This window comes from Hemitrygon akajei, chromosome 29 (genome assembly GCF_048418815.1).
Source record: "Hemitrygon akajei chromosome 29, sHemAka1.3, whole genome shotgun sequence".
NCBI lineage: Eukaryota > Metazoa > Chordata > Chondrichthyes > Myliobatiformes > Dasyatidae > Hemitrygon > Hemitrygon akajei.
The window spans coordinates 8689078-8706580 of NC_133152.1; the positions used below are offsets into that span (position 1 = coordinate 8689078).

At 42.2% G+C, this 17503-nt stretch overlaps 1 protein-coding gene across 4 annotated transcripts in view; it reads right to left on the reverse strand.

The window, feature by feature from the left end:
* The window catches only part of disp3 (dispatched RND transporter family member 3), a 613218-nt gene that overhangs the window by 92873 nt on the left and 502842 nt on the right, over positions 1 to 17503 (reverse strand). The window lies entirely within an intron of this gene.

Below are 17503 nucleotides of genomic sequence, written 5' to 3' on the forward strand. Positions count from 1 at the left end.
AAGGGCTTGTTTCCATGCTGCATCTGTGACTCCACAGTGTCCATAGCACATCGTTGCCAGCCATTTGAGAACATTTGAACACTGATTATTCATAACCCCAGTCATAGTTAAACCAGAAAGAGACCATAGATTGCCTTCAAAAAGATCAGACAGATGGTCTACAAATGGTCTATTCAAGCACATCAACATGAGAAGACCAAATAGAGTTTCTGTGGAGTTTGCAGACAGTCTACTTACATACAACATAGTACAGACCCTTGAGTCCACAATGTTGTGCTGATCTTTTAACCTACACTAAGCTCAATCTAACCCTTCCGACCTACATAGCCCACCATTTTTTTCTATCATCCATGTGCCTTATCCAAGAGTTTCTTAAATGCTCCTAATGTATCTGCCGCCACCACGGGCAAGACTTACCAGGCACTGAGCACTCTCTGTGTAAAATACGTACCTCTGCCGTTCTCCTATACTTTCCTTCAATTACCTTAAAATTATGCCTCTCATATTAGCACCTACCTTGGAAAGTTGACAAGGAGATGACAGGCTGTCCACTTGACCAATCACAATTAATTTTCGAGGATGTAGAGTGCAGACCATCTATCAGATGAACCCAGATGGTCCTCAGAGGGACATAAGGCAAAATTTTGGCTACCAGTGGGTAATTAGTCTCAGTCTCCTATCACTTAACAACAGGCCATGATGAGGTTTGAGTTATAATTATAATTAGAGTTTTATGGATGATTATCTGAAGACATTGTTGCATTTCAAAGCTAATTAGACTCTGTTAGATTTCTTATTGAAAGCTATAATTAATGCAAACATTGAAAGAGTGCAGAGAAAATTTACACGGATGTTGCTGGGACTTGAGGCCCAAAGTTAAAGGGAAAAGTTGAATAGTTTAGGATTTTATTCCTTGGAGTGTAGGAGAATGAAAGGAGATCTTACAGAGGTACAGTGTACAAAAATATGAGTGTATGGACAGGGTAAATACAGGCAGGCTTTTTACCCTGAGGGTGGGTGAGACTAAAACTAGAGATCATAGGTTTAAGATGAAAGGTGAAATATTTAAGGGAAATTTGATGGGGAACTTCTTCACTTAGAGGGTGGTGTGAGTGTGGAACAAGCTGCCAGTGGAAATGGTGGATGTGGGTTAAATTGCAATATTTTAAAGAAGTTTGGATAGGTATGTACATGGATGAGAGGAGTATGAAGGGCTATGGTCCTGGTGTGTGTAGATGGAGTGAATGATATGCTAGGCCTTAAGGTTATTCATGCTCAGGTAGACATTTCTGTAGCTGCTGCTGGTCCACAGTGTCTCATTGATAGATATAAGCCATCAGATCTGTCTGAATCTGTCCCATTTGGCATGATCACAGTGCCAAGCCAGATAATGGAGGGTGCCCTTAGCATGAACATAGAATATAGAATAGTACAGCACATTACAGGCCCTTCGGCCCACAATGTTGTGCCAACCCTCAAATCCTGCCTCCCAGATAACCCCCCATCGATGGAATTATGTCTTGCACTTCTACCAGTGCTCCCATAGACAGATGCATCTGGTAGGCTGGTAAGCATGAGGCTGGCCAGGTTAACCCCTTAGACTGTAGTACAGTCTGGCAGCTCTCTCGTACGGGCTGGGCCATTACAGTCACTGAGTTGTGACACACATGAAATGGATGAAACTAGTCCAGTTGAGTGTTGAGATTTAACTAAAGGATCAAAACAGAATCCATTTCTGGCTGGGTCTTCGGGGGATTTTTACCAATGGATTGCGAGGTTCCTGCCAGACCTGCTCAAAACATATATAGAACACATTTGTGTGACACCACAGTGCAAGTCTCTGAAGGCTTTTTACAAAGGCATGGAAGGTGATGAACCACAAAACAAGGAAGGAGGAATTCTGAAATTGTAATCTTTAGTTGTGACCAGAGTTTTGTGAACAGAATTTAAACCAGCTCTGACATAAAATGTGGAGAAGGTGGAGGTTTCAGTAGGTGAGTGGTTGTGAGTGCAGTCGTAACATTATACACTTCCTGGGACCCTCAGATATTACTGGCACACTTCTGAGCAGCCGACAATATGGCTGTGCATGAACTTATTGCAATCCATGCAAACGCTGGCATGCTGATTGGGATGCAAGGAAGAACTAAAATGCTTTTGTTGATACATCTAACTGGTGTCACATCCAATGACTCAAGGTTTGATTGACTGACGTTTTTTTAATGCCTTGTACTAACTGAGAGAAATGGACAACTTGTCATTACAAAAAAGTAAAAAGCTTATTTCCAGCTCCAGAAATAAACTGTCAGGGCATCATCAAAATGACAAAAGAAATAGAATGGAGAAATGCTGAGACTTGGTGGCGTTGCACAGAATACCTGACAAGAAATCTGATGACTCCTGGGGCCAAGAGACTCCAGTCTACAAACCTATGACTTATATTATGCCAACTGCTTGCATTGTGCCACCCTCTCTGATGCACTGAGTCTGTTATCTGTCACTGCAAATTTGCACAATTACTTTGCTGGGACATTACTAGTAGACAGCAAAGTATAAAACTGCACGGCAGGTGATGGATGTTGGCGAATTCCTCTGTGGCGTTCCAGACGTGACACCAGAAAAATTATAGCTCAGGGCTACCGCATTAATATCATGGACCAGTTTCCTTCTGAAGCCCCCTTTTCAACATCAGCAGGGAGCCTTCACATTGCAGCTGTTGAACTTCATAATGTTATTTTGTTTTAAACAGGAACAATAAAAAGTCCAATATATTCTGTTGTGAACAGGAAAATCAGTTTTTATGTGTTTTCACCAAAAGGCAAAACTTGAGCTGGTTCAGTCAATGCGGTTGGAGCAATGGTCCCCAGAGAGATGCTCTGTGACTGAGAAAGATGCGCTTTGATTTGTTTTATTTAGCACATTTTTTATTCTATTTCTTTTCTCTCTCAGGTGCTTTCCAGTGGATATACCACACGCTGCAAGATGCTTGGACAAAATAATTGAAAAATGTGAGGTGAAATATTATGTTATACTGCTCATTGCTCAGTCTCCACTGTGGTTATATTATGTATAAATTCCGTGTGGCTATGAGTCAGGGAAACAATTCTGTCAAAAAGACTGACTTCAATAGTGGATTGTTAAGTACACACACATGAAAACACTTACTTGTATATACACATTAGGTCACACACTGACATATGCATATACGTGCATTCAAAGATTGTTTTAGAAAATCAATCATAAAGCGCAGCTCATGACAATGCCGGTCAGAACACATGCATTGAAGTTGTGTCTCGGTTACAACGGCAATGGGCTGACCTAAGCTTCCCTGCAGTCAGTGCTTTTGTAGCCAGGCGTTAGCCAAGCTGACAGCATTACTGGTTCAGATTGTTCTAAAGTGAACCTGCAGCTTCAGGCAGCTGCTCGCTTGGAGTTTTTCCAGAGACGGAGGTCAAGTGAGCAGATGTTCTGCATTTGGGACGGGCTGGCACGCTGGATTTTCATGTGTTCATGTTGAAGCAGGGAAGAACGAGCTAAGCTGGAGGACGGATGATGGCACACCTGACCTTCCACTCCACCGCAGGCATCACTCAAGACAGAACATAGAACAGTACCGTGCAAAAACAGGCCCTTCTTCCCACAATGTTGTGCCAAACCAGCTAAAAAGTTAATCAAAAAATCCAAAAACAAATCGCTCCTACCTACACAATGTCCATATTCCTCCATCTTCCTCACACTCATGTGCCTATCTAAACATTTCTTTAATGTATTTGCCTCTACCGCCATACCAGAGGGTGCATTCCAGGCTTCCACCCCTCTCTGAGTAAAAAACTTACTCCTCCCATCCACTTTGAACCTACCACCTCACACCCTTTGGAACAATGGTCAGAGGCTCTGGATACACTTAACATCTGTCCTTCAGCTTTAGGGATGCGGAGAGGTACAGCAAAGATACTGACCATTTAGTCAACTAATCTGTGCCAACTATCAAGCACACATTTGCATTAACCATGTTTATTCTTCCCATATTCCCATTAACTGCTCCAGATTCCCTCACTCACCTACAAACCAGGGGCAACTTAAATAGCCTGTTAGTCCATCAAGCCTAATTTCTTCTGGAAGAAACGGGGGAGCAGGGGAAGAAATAGGAGTACCCAAAGAAAACCCATGCTCTCACAGAAAGAATGTATGAACTTCACAAGGACAACGCTGAGGCCAAGACTGAATCTGGGTTGCTGAAACTGTGAGGGAGCAGCTCCACCAGCTGAGTCATTGTGCAAACCTCAGAACAAAACACAAACTTTGTGGAGAATGGTAAGCAGCAGATCTCAAAATGTTTTCTAGTGAAATTTATCATGTAAATCTTGTACAACATAATATAATCGCGACATCGATGCCTCTGGGTTTTTTAACTGTTCATTTCAATGTTAAAGTGTAATGAGAAACAGCTCTTTACTTGGAGGATTTGGTGTCTCACTCAGATCCAATTTCAGGAAGCCCAGCTGAGTCGTTATCCTCTGATGTGAGTTGTACTCATGGATCAACTCAAGGGTGACCAGGCACTGACTACTCCTGGTCAAGCAATGCATTCATAAACACAAGGCAGAAAAAACACAGAAATCTCCTGTGGGTAAAACTTTCAACAAGTCTGCTACAATGAATTAGGCGACATATTGGAAAAATAACCCCTGAAGTCCAGAGCACTTGTCGGTGGGAACTCTTTCTTCCATTATTACAAGCTCCATTTCACTGATTTACAACATTTACATCACAGTACAGGACCTTCAGCCCTCAATGTTATGCTAACCTTTAGATCAGTCTAACCCTTCCCTCTTTCATCAGAACAAGTCGATGCTGTGTAAACAAAGATTGTTCTCTGCAGGATCTGTACACAACATGGAATCACTAGACACAAGCATCTGGGAATTGAGCATAATGTTTACAACAACAATTCTGCAGATGCTGGAAATCTAGAGCAACACACACAAAATTCTGGAGTAGCTCAGCAAGTCAGGCAGCATCTATGGAGGGGAATAAACTGTTGACATTTCGGGGCGAGACCTGATGAAGGGTCTTAGCCCAAAGTGTCAACAATTAGACAGTGGTTGGCTTCCCAAATTATATGTGTACAGATATATACATGTACAGATTATACAGATATATTTCAAAGTTCAAAATTTAGAGTAAAACTTATTATCAGAGTACATACATGTCACCACATACAACCCTGAGATTCTTTTTCTGTGGGCATACTTAGCAAATCTATAGAACCATAACTGTAAACAGGATCAGTAAACAACAATCTGTGTAGGTGCAGATATAAATAAAGAATAAAAAACAAGCATCAAATAACAAGATAAAAGAATCCTTAAATGAGTGTAGTTATCCCTTTTTGTTCAAAAACCTGATGATAGAGGGGTAGTAACTGTTCTTGGACCTGGTGGTGTGAATCCTGAGGCTCTTGTACCTTCTAACTGATGGCAGCAGCAAGAAGAGAGCATGGCCTGGGTGGTGAGGATCTTTGATGATGGATGCTGCTTTCCTACAGCAACAATTCATGTAGATGTGCTAAGTGGTTAGAAGCAATTCAAGATGCAGCTTAGGTCTAACCTTGAGAGTTTTCAAATCAATTTGTAACAAATCAGTGAAAATGAGTACTGAATTTAATGTGTGAGGTTATTTCATTTGGCATGTAGTACAAGCATTGTGAAGTGATTGGTATGTGGAGCCTTGTCATGCACTATTTGCTCATCTTCTGCAGGTCTTGCTTAGGCTCTGCAGTCACTTCAGAACTCATGGAACTAGAGACAAAGCAAGTCATCCTCAACTCAAAGGATGTGTTTGTAAGACATATCCCAAGGTTACAAACCTGTGGCTTACAAGGCTGTGGTTTATATCCATATTTATGGGATTATCAGCAACGTCCGTGCATTTGATGTGAATCAGAGTTGGTCAGACCCACCAATTAGAGACCATTTTGTTCTCTCATTCCCAATTCCCTGATTACATTAATACATTTATAATTATTTGGGTATGTATTAATGTTACTGTAGATGACACAGTCGGTTATGCATTGTCATATATCACCTCTCCCATACAAGTTAAAACTGCAGTTTCTGAATTTCAGGATGAGATCTAATTTCATGGGTGGTTGGCTCTGACTTGTGCCACTTTGGTACAATGATTGCAATTGTGTGCTTGGATTAAAAGATCAATTTGGGGTTAACAGCAAAGATTTTGAAAGATTTTAAAACGAGCTTGTCCTTGCAAAACAATCAGAAGCAGCAGATAAACAAGGCCTGTATTTTTCAATTCTATTCCTTCCTTCCTTCCTTCATTAACCTGCCCTTTGATTTGTGATAAAGGAGGTCAACAGTTAATTCAAGTTGAGCATATTCCTTACAGAAGATCATTTTTGAAACTACATTGCAAATGAGCAAAAACATTGCTAGGTTCTTCTTTGGTTTCTCAACCTTTTGTTTCTGTCGTGAGTTAAGCAGATGGCTTAATTACCGGTGGAAATGACTGCAAGGTTCAATCATTTATTATCAAAGTTTACAACACTGAAAATCTGCTCTGGGTAGCCATGAAACCAAGAAAGAAAAGAACGGCAGCACGATTATCAACCCCAAGTCCCCCTATGCGCATTAAAAAATGAGAAAGATGAGATGAAAAACACAGAATATAAAAACTAAAAGACTGAAAAAAAATTCGAGTGTCAAGTCCATATTGAAAATGCAGAAAACCTGGGCAACATTCTCAGTGATCAAAAGACAGGCAGCCAGCGCCCACCCCCTGCACTTGCCTCGATGCTTCAATCTCCCTCATCCCTTTAATTGTCGCACAATGGGAGCTTTAATTGGTGAAATGGAGTCAAACACTGGCTCGCACCCTGTCCTGCTGTCTTATCGCGCATGCTGCCTCTGCTCCCGGAATTCTCTCAGAGACTGCAGGGCGCTGGAACACCCAATCAAACTCCAAGCAGCAAATCACAGGCTCCACACAGTGCCAAAATCACATCCAAGATAAAAACAAACATAAAAGGCATAAAAGAAGTGAACTACATGGTTGCATAATCTATCCAGAAGACACCGACGGAAGGAACATTGTACACAGGTGCTATCTTCACATCCTGTGGCTAAAGTATATGCAGTTGTTAAAACTGGACCACCTTAAAGAGGCCATGCTCCGGTAAATAGAGTCTTGTAAATAGTGGTGAACCTGATGGATTTGCTATCCCTTGAGGCAAGGTGTGCTTCTGTGCCATTTTTGTCATTTTCTACATTAGTTGAGAGATCTGTTGTGGTTCTGCCACCATGTCAATACTTCAAGTAGCCAGCTTACTTCTAGTTTCCTGCTGATATCATTGAATTTAACAATACCTTTATTCTGGAGAGCATAAACTCTAGGAGAATAGATGATCTGAAACAATTCGGAAGATGTGCAGCTCAGGTGGTTGATGGCTGGGTTGAGTTGTTCTCCGATCTTGGCAATTTACTGTACTTAAAAACATTATAGTCACCACACGAGGAGGCATCATCAGCGCACTGTTGATCCTCTGAATGCTTGAGTATCCGAAATGACATCCAATAAGCTGATTGAAATGTAGATAAAGGCCAAGCATTCGGAGGATACACCACAATCAGCAGTTTGTTAATGATGACTCCTCGCATAGTGATGGAACATTTGCAAGTAAATTGCCAAATCAGAGAACTCAACCCAACCAGAATAGATATGTCTCCAACTTAGAATTCACCCTTCTATTGATCTTCAATTTCACTGAAAACTCACAAACTTTAACAAATGTCAGTGGAAGATAAAATAATTTCTTAATTTATTCCATAAATAAATTTTACTGACTCCCACCATAAGTAGTATAGAAGTAATGCAGACCAGAAAACTGAATTAGCTTCTTGCTGGCAAGCATATAGCCTCTGGTAAAGAAAATTGAAAATTTCAGAGCTAGGGTGCAGTATCAGAGGGGCATTAGAACTGCTTGCATCTTTCGTTTCATGGAATCCCTGTTAACCCCTTCCATACCTAATGCAGAGATTCAGATTAACAGGTTCACTATACACCATCAGGATCGGACACTCGTGTCTCCCAAAAGCAGAAGTGGGGGGTATATGCCTCATGAGCAACTCCTCTTGGTGCACAAATGTATCAGTGTTGTCCCAACTCTGCTCACCAGACCTGCAATATTTCGCAATGAGTGCTATCCATTTTACCTGCCTCGGGAGATTACAGTGATCATTGTGGTAGCCGTGTGCATTCCACCTCAGGCCAATGTCAAACAGGCTCAAGATGGTTTGAGCAATGTGATCAACAGGAATGAAACAGCACACCCTGATGCCTCACACATCATTTTGGAGATTTTAACCAGGCCAGATAAAAAAGTCACTAAATAATTATCATCAACAAATCACTTGCAGTACCAGAGGAAACTACACACTAGATCACTGTTACACAACCATCAAGACTGCTTACTGTGCTATCCCACGCCACACTTTGGAAAGTCTGATCACCTGGTTGTACTTCTACTCCCTGAGTATAGGCAGAGACTGAAGACTTCAGCACCAGCAGTGAGGACAAAGAAGATATGGACAAGGGAAGCACAGGAGCACCTAGAGGACTGATTTGAATCGGAGGTCTGGACGTTATTCAGGGACTCATCTTTGAGTCAGGATGAGTATGCTGCAGTTGTCAGCAACCTGATTGAAACCTGTGTGGATGTGTGTGTGCCCACAAAGCTTACAGTACATTCCCAAGCCAAAAGCTGTGGTTGAATCAGGAGGTTCGTCGCCTGCTGACGTCTAGATCGGCGGTATTTAGGTCTGGCGACCCATGTCTGTACAAGAAAATCAGGTATAACTTGCAGAGGGCTATTTCAAGAATGAAGAAACAATTCCAAGAGAGATTGGAGGTGACAAGGAATGCAAGTCAACTCTGGCAGACATTGCAGGCCATTACTTCCTACAATGCGAAACCCAACATCATGAAGGGCAGTGATGCTTCATTACCAGATGAGCTCAACACCTTTAATTCCTGCTTTGACAGGGAGAATATAATTACAGCTGTGAGGATCCCTACTATACCTGGTGATCCTGTGATCTCTGTCTCAGAAGCTGATGTCAGGCTGTCTCTAAGGAGGGTGAACCCTTGCAAGGCGGCAGGCCCCAATGGAACACATGGTAAGGCTCTGAAAACTTGTGCTAAACAACTGGTGGGTTTTTCAAGGCCATTTTCAGCCTCTCACTGCTACAATCTGAAGTACCCTCCTGCTTGAAAAGGACAATAATCATACCAGCGCTCAAGAAGAGTAGTGTGAGCTGTCTTAATGACTATCGTTCAGTAGCACTCTTATCCACGGTGCTGAAATGCTTTGGGAGCTTGGTCATGGCTAGAATGAACTCCTCCCTCAGCATGGACTCCTCCCTCAGCATGGACCTGGACCCACTGCAATTTGCCTATTGCCACAATAGGTCTATGGCAGATGCAATCTCAATGGTTCTTCACGAGGCCTTAGGTCACTTGGGCAATACAAGCACCTATGTAAGGATGCTACTCATTGACTCAGTGTTTAACACCATCATTCCTGCAGTTCTGACTGAAGTGCTAAAGAATTTACACCTCTGAGCTTCCCTCTGCAACTAGATCCTCAAATTCCTAACTGGAAAACCACAATCCGTGCAGATTGGTAGTAGCATCTCCTCCTTGCTGACGATCAACACTGGCACACTCAAGGATGTATGCTTAGCCCACAGCCCTACTCTCTCTATACCCATTACTATGTTGCTGGGCATAGCTCTAATGCCATCTATAAAGTTGCTGAAGATACAAACATTGTAGACAGGATTTCAGATGGAGACAAGAGGGTGCTCAGGAGTGAGATATACCAGATAGTTGAGCGGAGTCGCAACAACAACCTTGCACTCAACGTCAGTAAGACCAAAGAGCTGATTGTGGATTTCAGAAAGGGTAAGATGAGGGAACACAAACCAATTATCAAACAGGGATCAGAAGTGGAGAGAGTGAGCAATTTCAATTCCTGGCTGTCAATATCTGAGGATCTAACCTGGACACAAGATATCAATATAGCCATAAGACAGTGACTGTATTTCATTAGGAGTTTGAGGAGATTTACCATAGAGAGCATTCTGACAGGCTGCATCACCATCTGGTATGGGGCGGGGGGGAGGGGTTGCTGCGCAGGTTTAAGAGAAGCTACAGAAAGTTGTAAAATTAGTCAGTTCCATCATGCGTACTAGCCTCTGTAGTATCCAAGACATCTTCAAGGAGCAGTGCCTCAGAAAGGCGGTGTCCATTATTATGGACCCCCATCACCCAGGACATGCCCTTTTCTTGTTGTTCCATCAGGAAGGAGATACAGAAACCTGAAGGCACACACTCAGCGATTCAGGATCAGCTTCTTCCCCTCCGCCATCTGATTCCTAAATGGACCTTGAACTCATGAACACTACCTCACTATTTTTAATTACTTCTGTTTTTGCACTCCTATTTTTAAATTTAATTATTTAATATACATAGATATACTTACTGTAATTCATTTTTTTCTATTTATCATGTGTGCATTGTACTGTTGCCATAAAGTTAACAGATTTCACGATATATGAAGTTGATATTAAATCTGATTCTAATTCTGACATAAATATATCATTTCTTTACAAAACCATTAAGTACATAGATGTCTCTAATTAGATTCCTGGTCTGCACTGCAATATTCTTGATTGATAACTGGTGTAATGGGAGGCCTTACTCATGAATTTCTGGAAAAGGCTGAGTAATGACAATGACCTTATTTGAAAATCTCTGGATAAGATGAGCATAGAACAAAAGCTTAATCAGAGGTCTGTGAAGAGATTTAGCACAGAGGAAGATCTTACTCAATTATATCTAAAGAAGACGAGTAAGAAAAAGGCAGAAAGGCAAGTTTTGGAAAAGCAAGCGACTCTCCCAAATCCATGCTCTTGATGGGCTAGATGTCCAGATGGGGCACAACTGCATGAAATAGATTTCAATATTATCTGAACATTGGTTTTAAAAGGAGTATTAAAACTTCTGTGATCAAAGATGTAAAGAGTGATTTTTCATCCTCTGTTACCTTTACATCATCCATGTACACACAGGAAAACATGACTGAGAGAAATGCCATTATACCAATTAAATAGAGTAATAGAGTTTGGATTCAAGACAGTGCTGCTCTAAGCTGGAATAACTTCAAAACAAAAACATTGAAGCATTCATACCAAACGATGCCGCTCTCAACAATGATCCAGCAGACAATCTGTCACTATCCTCTTCTTTGGGAGAAGATGAAGGTCTGGGATAAATTGCATTGTGTTTGCAAACAGCAATTTCAATGGGTTCACTCGCCTTCTTCCTTGCCATATAGAGTCGTGGAGAAGTACATTTATTTATTTCATTTTGATATTGATATACAATGCAGAATCAGTCCTTCTGGTCCTTTGAGCTGTGCTACCCAGCAATCTCTGGATTTAACCCTAGCCTCATCACAGGACAATTTACAACAACCAATTAATCTACCAACCAGTATGTCTTTGACTGTGTGAGGAAGGAAGCCCAGGCACCCAATCAGGGGGAGAATGTACAAACTCATCACAGGTAGCAATGGAACTGAACACAGGTTGCTGCTACTGTAAAGCATTGTGCTAACCACTATGCTACTGTGCTGTTCTATGTTCCTGTATGTCATGGAAGCAGGTCCTCCTGCCTGCTGAGTTCCAATGACCTTCAAACACTTACTTCCACATTAATTCTGCTCTAAAGCACTTTATTCTCCCATCAATCTCTCCAGTGGCCCTTAGTACTTACCTACATGCTTGCTCTGTCCAATTTATCTACCAACGCATTTTTGGATGAATAAGAAACTCAGGAAAATCCAGAGAAAACCCTTGCAACCACGGGAGTTTGTAGAAGCTCCAGACAGACAATAGCCAGAGGTTAGGATGTAACCTGAGTCACTGGAGCTGTGAGAAGCAGCCCGACTAACTGTGCCAGTGTCTTTTAGTCTCTGATTTCAAGTTATTTAGAGATTTCAAAGTCTGCATCGTGTGTCATTATTGTACGAATCTGTGCAAATAGTGCACAAATCAGTAGCTGTCAGAAACATCTTGAATTGCAGAACCAAATACAGGGGTTCCCTAGGTTACGTCATTGAAATCTACCTTTCTACAAATTCTCCCGTATATTTTAAAGCATTTTTCAAGATAGGAATAATAATAAAATGCAACATGGTATTCATTAATGAATGAATGCAGTGTATACTTTATTAGTTTAATTATGGGTAGTGTTAGGGTCACTATTTAATGAAATGAAAGAATCATAGTAAGTATATGCAGAACACTTTGATATGGATTACTATTTCTGACTTACAGAGAAATCAGTTTACAGACAGATCTCCTGTCATGTAAACTGTGGAGCAACTGTACTCGTTGCCAATTCTGCCTCACTTTCCGTTCCCATAAACAGAGTTGTAGCACATATTTGGCTTTATAAAATGATTGCAATATTCCCATCTGCAGGCTGCATTGTTGGGACTGATATTATTCAAGTAGTTGGCATCATGTTCTACTCACTTGATTTTGCTTTGAAATAATCCTGGTGTACTCAAGAGACTCTGCAGTTGTTCCAGTCATCATTACCTAGACTCGGCAAATTAAAATCTGCTTCCAGCTCACTGGCTGAAACAGCAATGTTAATATTCCCTCTGTAAAAGATTGTTAACTGGTGTATGTAAATGTGGATTTTGTATCTCTACAGACATTCTTATAGTGTGTGCTCATATCAAGTTAGAAGATGTTTGGTTTTACAAAGATGGGAGAGGTTTTGCAGATATTAGACAGCTATTACTATACATTCAAGGCGGCTTTTGAGGACAGAGGATTTTGTTGCTACATGATAGCTCATTTTTATGGATAATTACAGAATAGCTTCTTCAACTCACATCTGGCATCTCCAGAGAATGACAACTAATACTGAATATTTGACATTTCCCAAAAACCAAGAAAATGACCATATTTTCCTTTGACTGGCATTTTTGAAGTATGACAAACAACTGCAGTTCACCATCACTTTGTTCCCTAAAATGATGTTGCATTTAGAGCTAATGTTTGATTGTTGATTTTCAAAGAAAATGTAAGTTACATGCTTCCCAGTAGAAGGTACCATGAAGAACAAAACTGCCACGCCTTAGCTGGTTAGAATCATTGGAAGATTGGGATTGTTTTTCAATGGGCTTCATTCATTGCGAGTAGTCGCTTGTTGGGGAGGCAGCATGAGATTTAAGATGAGCTTGGAGTCTTTTGAGACTTATCAATGGGTCTCATTCATAATGATCCATTCTGGACTTGGCAAAAGCCAATAAAAAGCAGTTAGGTTGAAGTGGAGCGGCCAGTGTTAGAGTGGTCAAGCTTTGGATCAAGAGCTTTATGGACAAGAGGCAAAGGCTCTAGATTAATTTCTGCTAAGTTTTTAAAAAATCATTGTTTGTCTATCAGTACACAGCTAGGGTGGTGAGAATGGCTTCAGGGTCAGTCTCCCTGATGACTGTATCTCTATGAGGTGCATCCAGCTTCAGCCTTACAAATAAAGTTAGAGAACTGAGCTGCAGCTGGATGAACTTCATCTTATATGGGAGAATGAGGAGGAACTACAGGGATGTAGTCTCCCCTCAGTTACAGGAGGCAGGTAGCTGGGTGGCTCTCAGGACAGGGAAAGGAACAGGCTGACAGCGCTGAGTGCCACTGTGGTTATTTCCCTCAATAATAAGAAAACTGATTTCAATACTATTGGGGGGTTGGGGTGGATAACATAACAGGGGAAAGCTGCAGCAACCAGGTCTCTGGCACTTAGTCTCATTGAAAGCTATTGAATATTGGAAGGCCTAGACGGAGTGGAGCTGGAGAAGATGTTCCCTATAGTGGGGGGGTCGAGAACCAGAGGGACAGATTCAGAATAGACGAATGTCCCTTTAGTACAGAGATGAAGAGGAATTTCTTTAACCAGAGGATGGAGAAACTGTGGAATTCATTGTCACAGATGGCTGTGGAGGCTAAGTCATTGGGTATATTTAAAGTGGCGGTTGATAGGTTCTTGATTAGTAAGAAAGAGTGCCATAGGTCATGGGGAGTAGGCAGGAGAATAGGTTAGAAATGGATAGCAAATAAGCCATGGTAGAATGGCAGAGCAGACTCAATGGGCCAAATGGCCTAATTAGGCTTCTATGTCTTATGGTCTTGGAAGCCTTGGCTATCTTTCTCAATTTCAACTACAATATAGCAGGAGAGAAGGTGAAGGGGCCAGCTACATTAGCATTGTGTTTCCCTGAGGTCCTGCTCCCACCATGGTTGTCAGTGTAGCATGGCTCCATGCTATGAAAAGCTCCAGGCCACATTGTTGCATGGATCATCACTCTGCAGAGGCTGCAACATGTAGCTCTCACTGTGCAAGGCAGCAATAAGTACTGTGAGGGTAACAATGTGTGTGAGATATGAGTCATGGTATCATGTAATAGATAACAGCCTCTTTGCCCACCATGTTCATACTGACCCATCTACCATCACTTGACTCCAGACTCAAAACCCCAATGCATTCATTGCAGTATCAGGAGACTTCAACCATGCTTCTCTCTCGACAACCCAACCCACCTTCGATCAGTTTGTCAAGTGTCATTGAAGAGAAAATAAAACACTGGATCTCCTGTATACAAATGTTAAAGATGCATACAACTCCACGGCTCTCCCTCTACTTGGAGGATCAGATCACAACCTGGTTCCACTCATGCCCTAGTATAAGCCCAAAGTACAGCAACAGCTAGCTACCACCAAGATAGTAAAGAAATGGTCTTCCAGAGGTCATCAGGGGCTTGAAGGGCTGCTTTGAGGTTACTGACTGGAATGTAGTTTGTGAGCCATATGGGGGGGACATTAATGAACTTGTTGATTGCATTAGTGGCTACATCAACTCAACTTCTGAGTGGACACTTTAATACCATCAAGAACTGTTCGCAGCTTCCCGAACAACAAACCATGGGTCACCTGTGCTCTAAAGGCTCTTCTCAACCACAAAGAGCATTTAGATCAGGAGACGGAGGAATTGAAACGTGCAGAGGAAGCTAAAGGAGAAGATCAAGGTGGCTAAAGAGAAACACAGGAGGGAGCTGGAGAACAAACTTGGGCAAAGTAGCATACAGGAGGTGTGGAGAGGCATGAAGAACATCATTGGTTTCAATCAGCCTAGCTGTAGAGCCTTAGAATGCAGCCGTGAATAGGCTAATGAGTTAAACCAATTATTCAATATGTTTGGCCATTGGCCTCCTGTTTACACCCCCCTCAGCACAACAGACCAAGACATCCAATGCTCCCTCAGCACCAATGCCACCCCTCCTCCCTCCTGCCCCCTCCAGTTCCAGATGTGGATGAACGACACAGGCTACCAGTGTCTACATCCCCTCCTTGCCATGTAACTACCATGCACACCTCCACGTACCATCTGCTATTGTCCCCCAGCCCCCACCTTCCAGCAACTCCCCAGCCATCACGGACTCACCTTCACTACTGAGTAGGTGAGAAGGGATCTGGGGAAAACGCAGACATGGCAAAGCATTGGGACTGGATGGTGTCAACCCCAGGGACCTGAAGGAGTGTGCTGAGCAGCTGTGTGGAGTTCTCCAGTGCACTTTCAACCTGAGTTTCAGCCTGGCAAGAGTCCCGACTGTGTGGAAAACATCATGTGTTCCAGGTACCCAAGAACAGCCAGCCAAATGTCTTAAATGACAACTGTACAATGGCGCTGACCTCACACATCATGAAGACCCTAGAGAGGCTGGTCCTGACTCACCTCCGACCTCTGGTCAGACCAGCTCTTGATCCCCTGTAGTTTGCTTGCCAGAAGCACACTGGAGTTGACGAGGCTACCGTCTACCTGCTGAACAGAGCCTACTCCCGTTTGGATAAGCATGTATCTCTGTATCCTGGAGAATGGACTAGCTGACTGGCCAACCACAGTTTGTGCGGCTTCAGAGCTGTGTGTCAGACATGGCTATAAGCAGCAGTATTGCCCCACAGGGGACTGTATTGACTCCCTTCCTGTTTAGCCTGTATACCTCGGACCTTAGATACAACACTGTGTCATGTCATTTGCAGAAATTCTCTGATGATTCAGCAATAGTTGGGTGTATGAAGGAAGGATGGGAGAATGAATACAGGGCTCTTGTGAAGGACGTTGTCAACTGGTGCAAGCTGAATCATCTGCAGCTCAATATCAGTAAGTCAAAGGAGATAGTGATGGCTTTAGGAAGACTAACCCTGCACTGCTCCCTGTTACTATTGATGGCGAGGACGCAGATGTGATGAAGACCTGATAGTATCTGGGGGAACACCTGGATGACAGACTTTGAACGCAGCACCAACACAAAGGCTGTGTACAAGAAGGGCCAGAGTCACCTCTACTTCCTGAGGAGGCTGAAGTCCTTTGGAGTGTGCAGGCCCCTCCTTCACATGTTCTACTAGTGTGTTGTTGCCAGTACAATCTTCTAAGCAGCGATGTGCTGGGCCAATGGTCTCAACACGGGTGATGCCAACAGGCTGAATAAACTGATCAGAAAGGCTGGCTCCATTATAGGAGTCAAACTGGACACACTGGAGGCTGAGGTAAAACAAAAGACACTACAGAAGATCTCTGGATAATGTTTCTCATGATCCGCATGCCAGATTGGCTGAACAGAGCAGCACTTCTCGTAATAGACTAAGACAACTTCAAAGAGTGCTATATGAGGTAATTCTTACCTTCAACCATTAGGCTCTGTAATGATTCAACCTATAGCCAGGGAAATGATGATCCCTCCTGTTAGATTGCTTGAGGTAATTTATATTTTATTCTTTCTTCTCTTCTAATATTTGTATATCTGTGCATTTGTAATCCTACTGTGACACTGTAATTTCCTTTGGGATCAATAAAGTATCAATCTGTCTATACTCATTCCATTTATCCCAAAGGGGAATAAGTTCTATGTTAAACCTTTTACCAAATATTGTCCTTCAGTCTTCAACGTATCTGCCAAAGCAAAAATTTCTTACTGCTTATCCTTCTTATAATATTGTACACCTCTAGTAGATCTTCCCTCCATGCACTATTGTCCAAGGAAAGTAACCCCTTCCTATCCAGGATGATACTGGAATATTCTGAACAAGGTTCAAACAGAAAATCAAACTGAAAACACTCAGCAGGTCAGTGAACGTCTGTGCAAAGAGTTAACATTTCAGTCAGAGACCGTTGAAGCAATTCCGTATTTCTTTCAGATTGCCAGCTTCTACAGCTTTGACTTTTAAGATACCAAAGGAAGTGTCGCTCAATCAATAAAACATGCATTAAAGATATTTTAGATGCAACTTGTGCAAAAAGCAGGCATAGATTAGTCTAATTTCTAGGTTAGTATTTCATGAGCCTCCAGGACAAACACAGA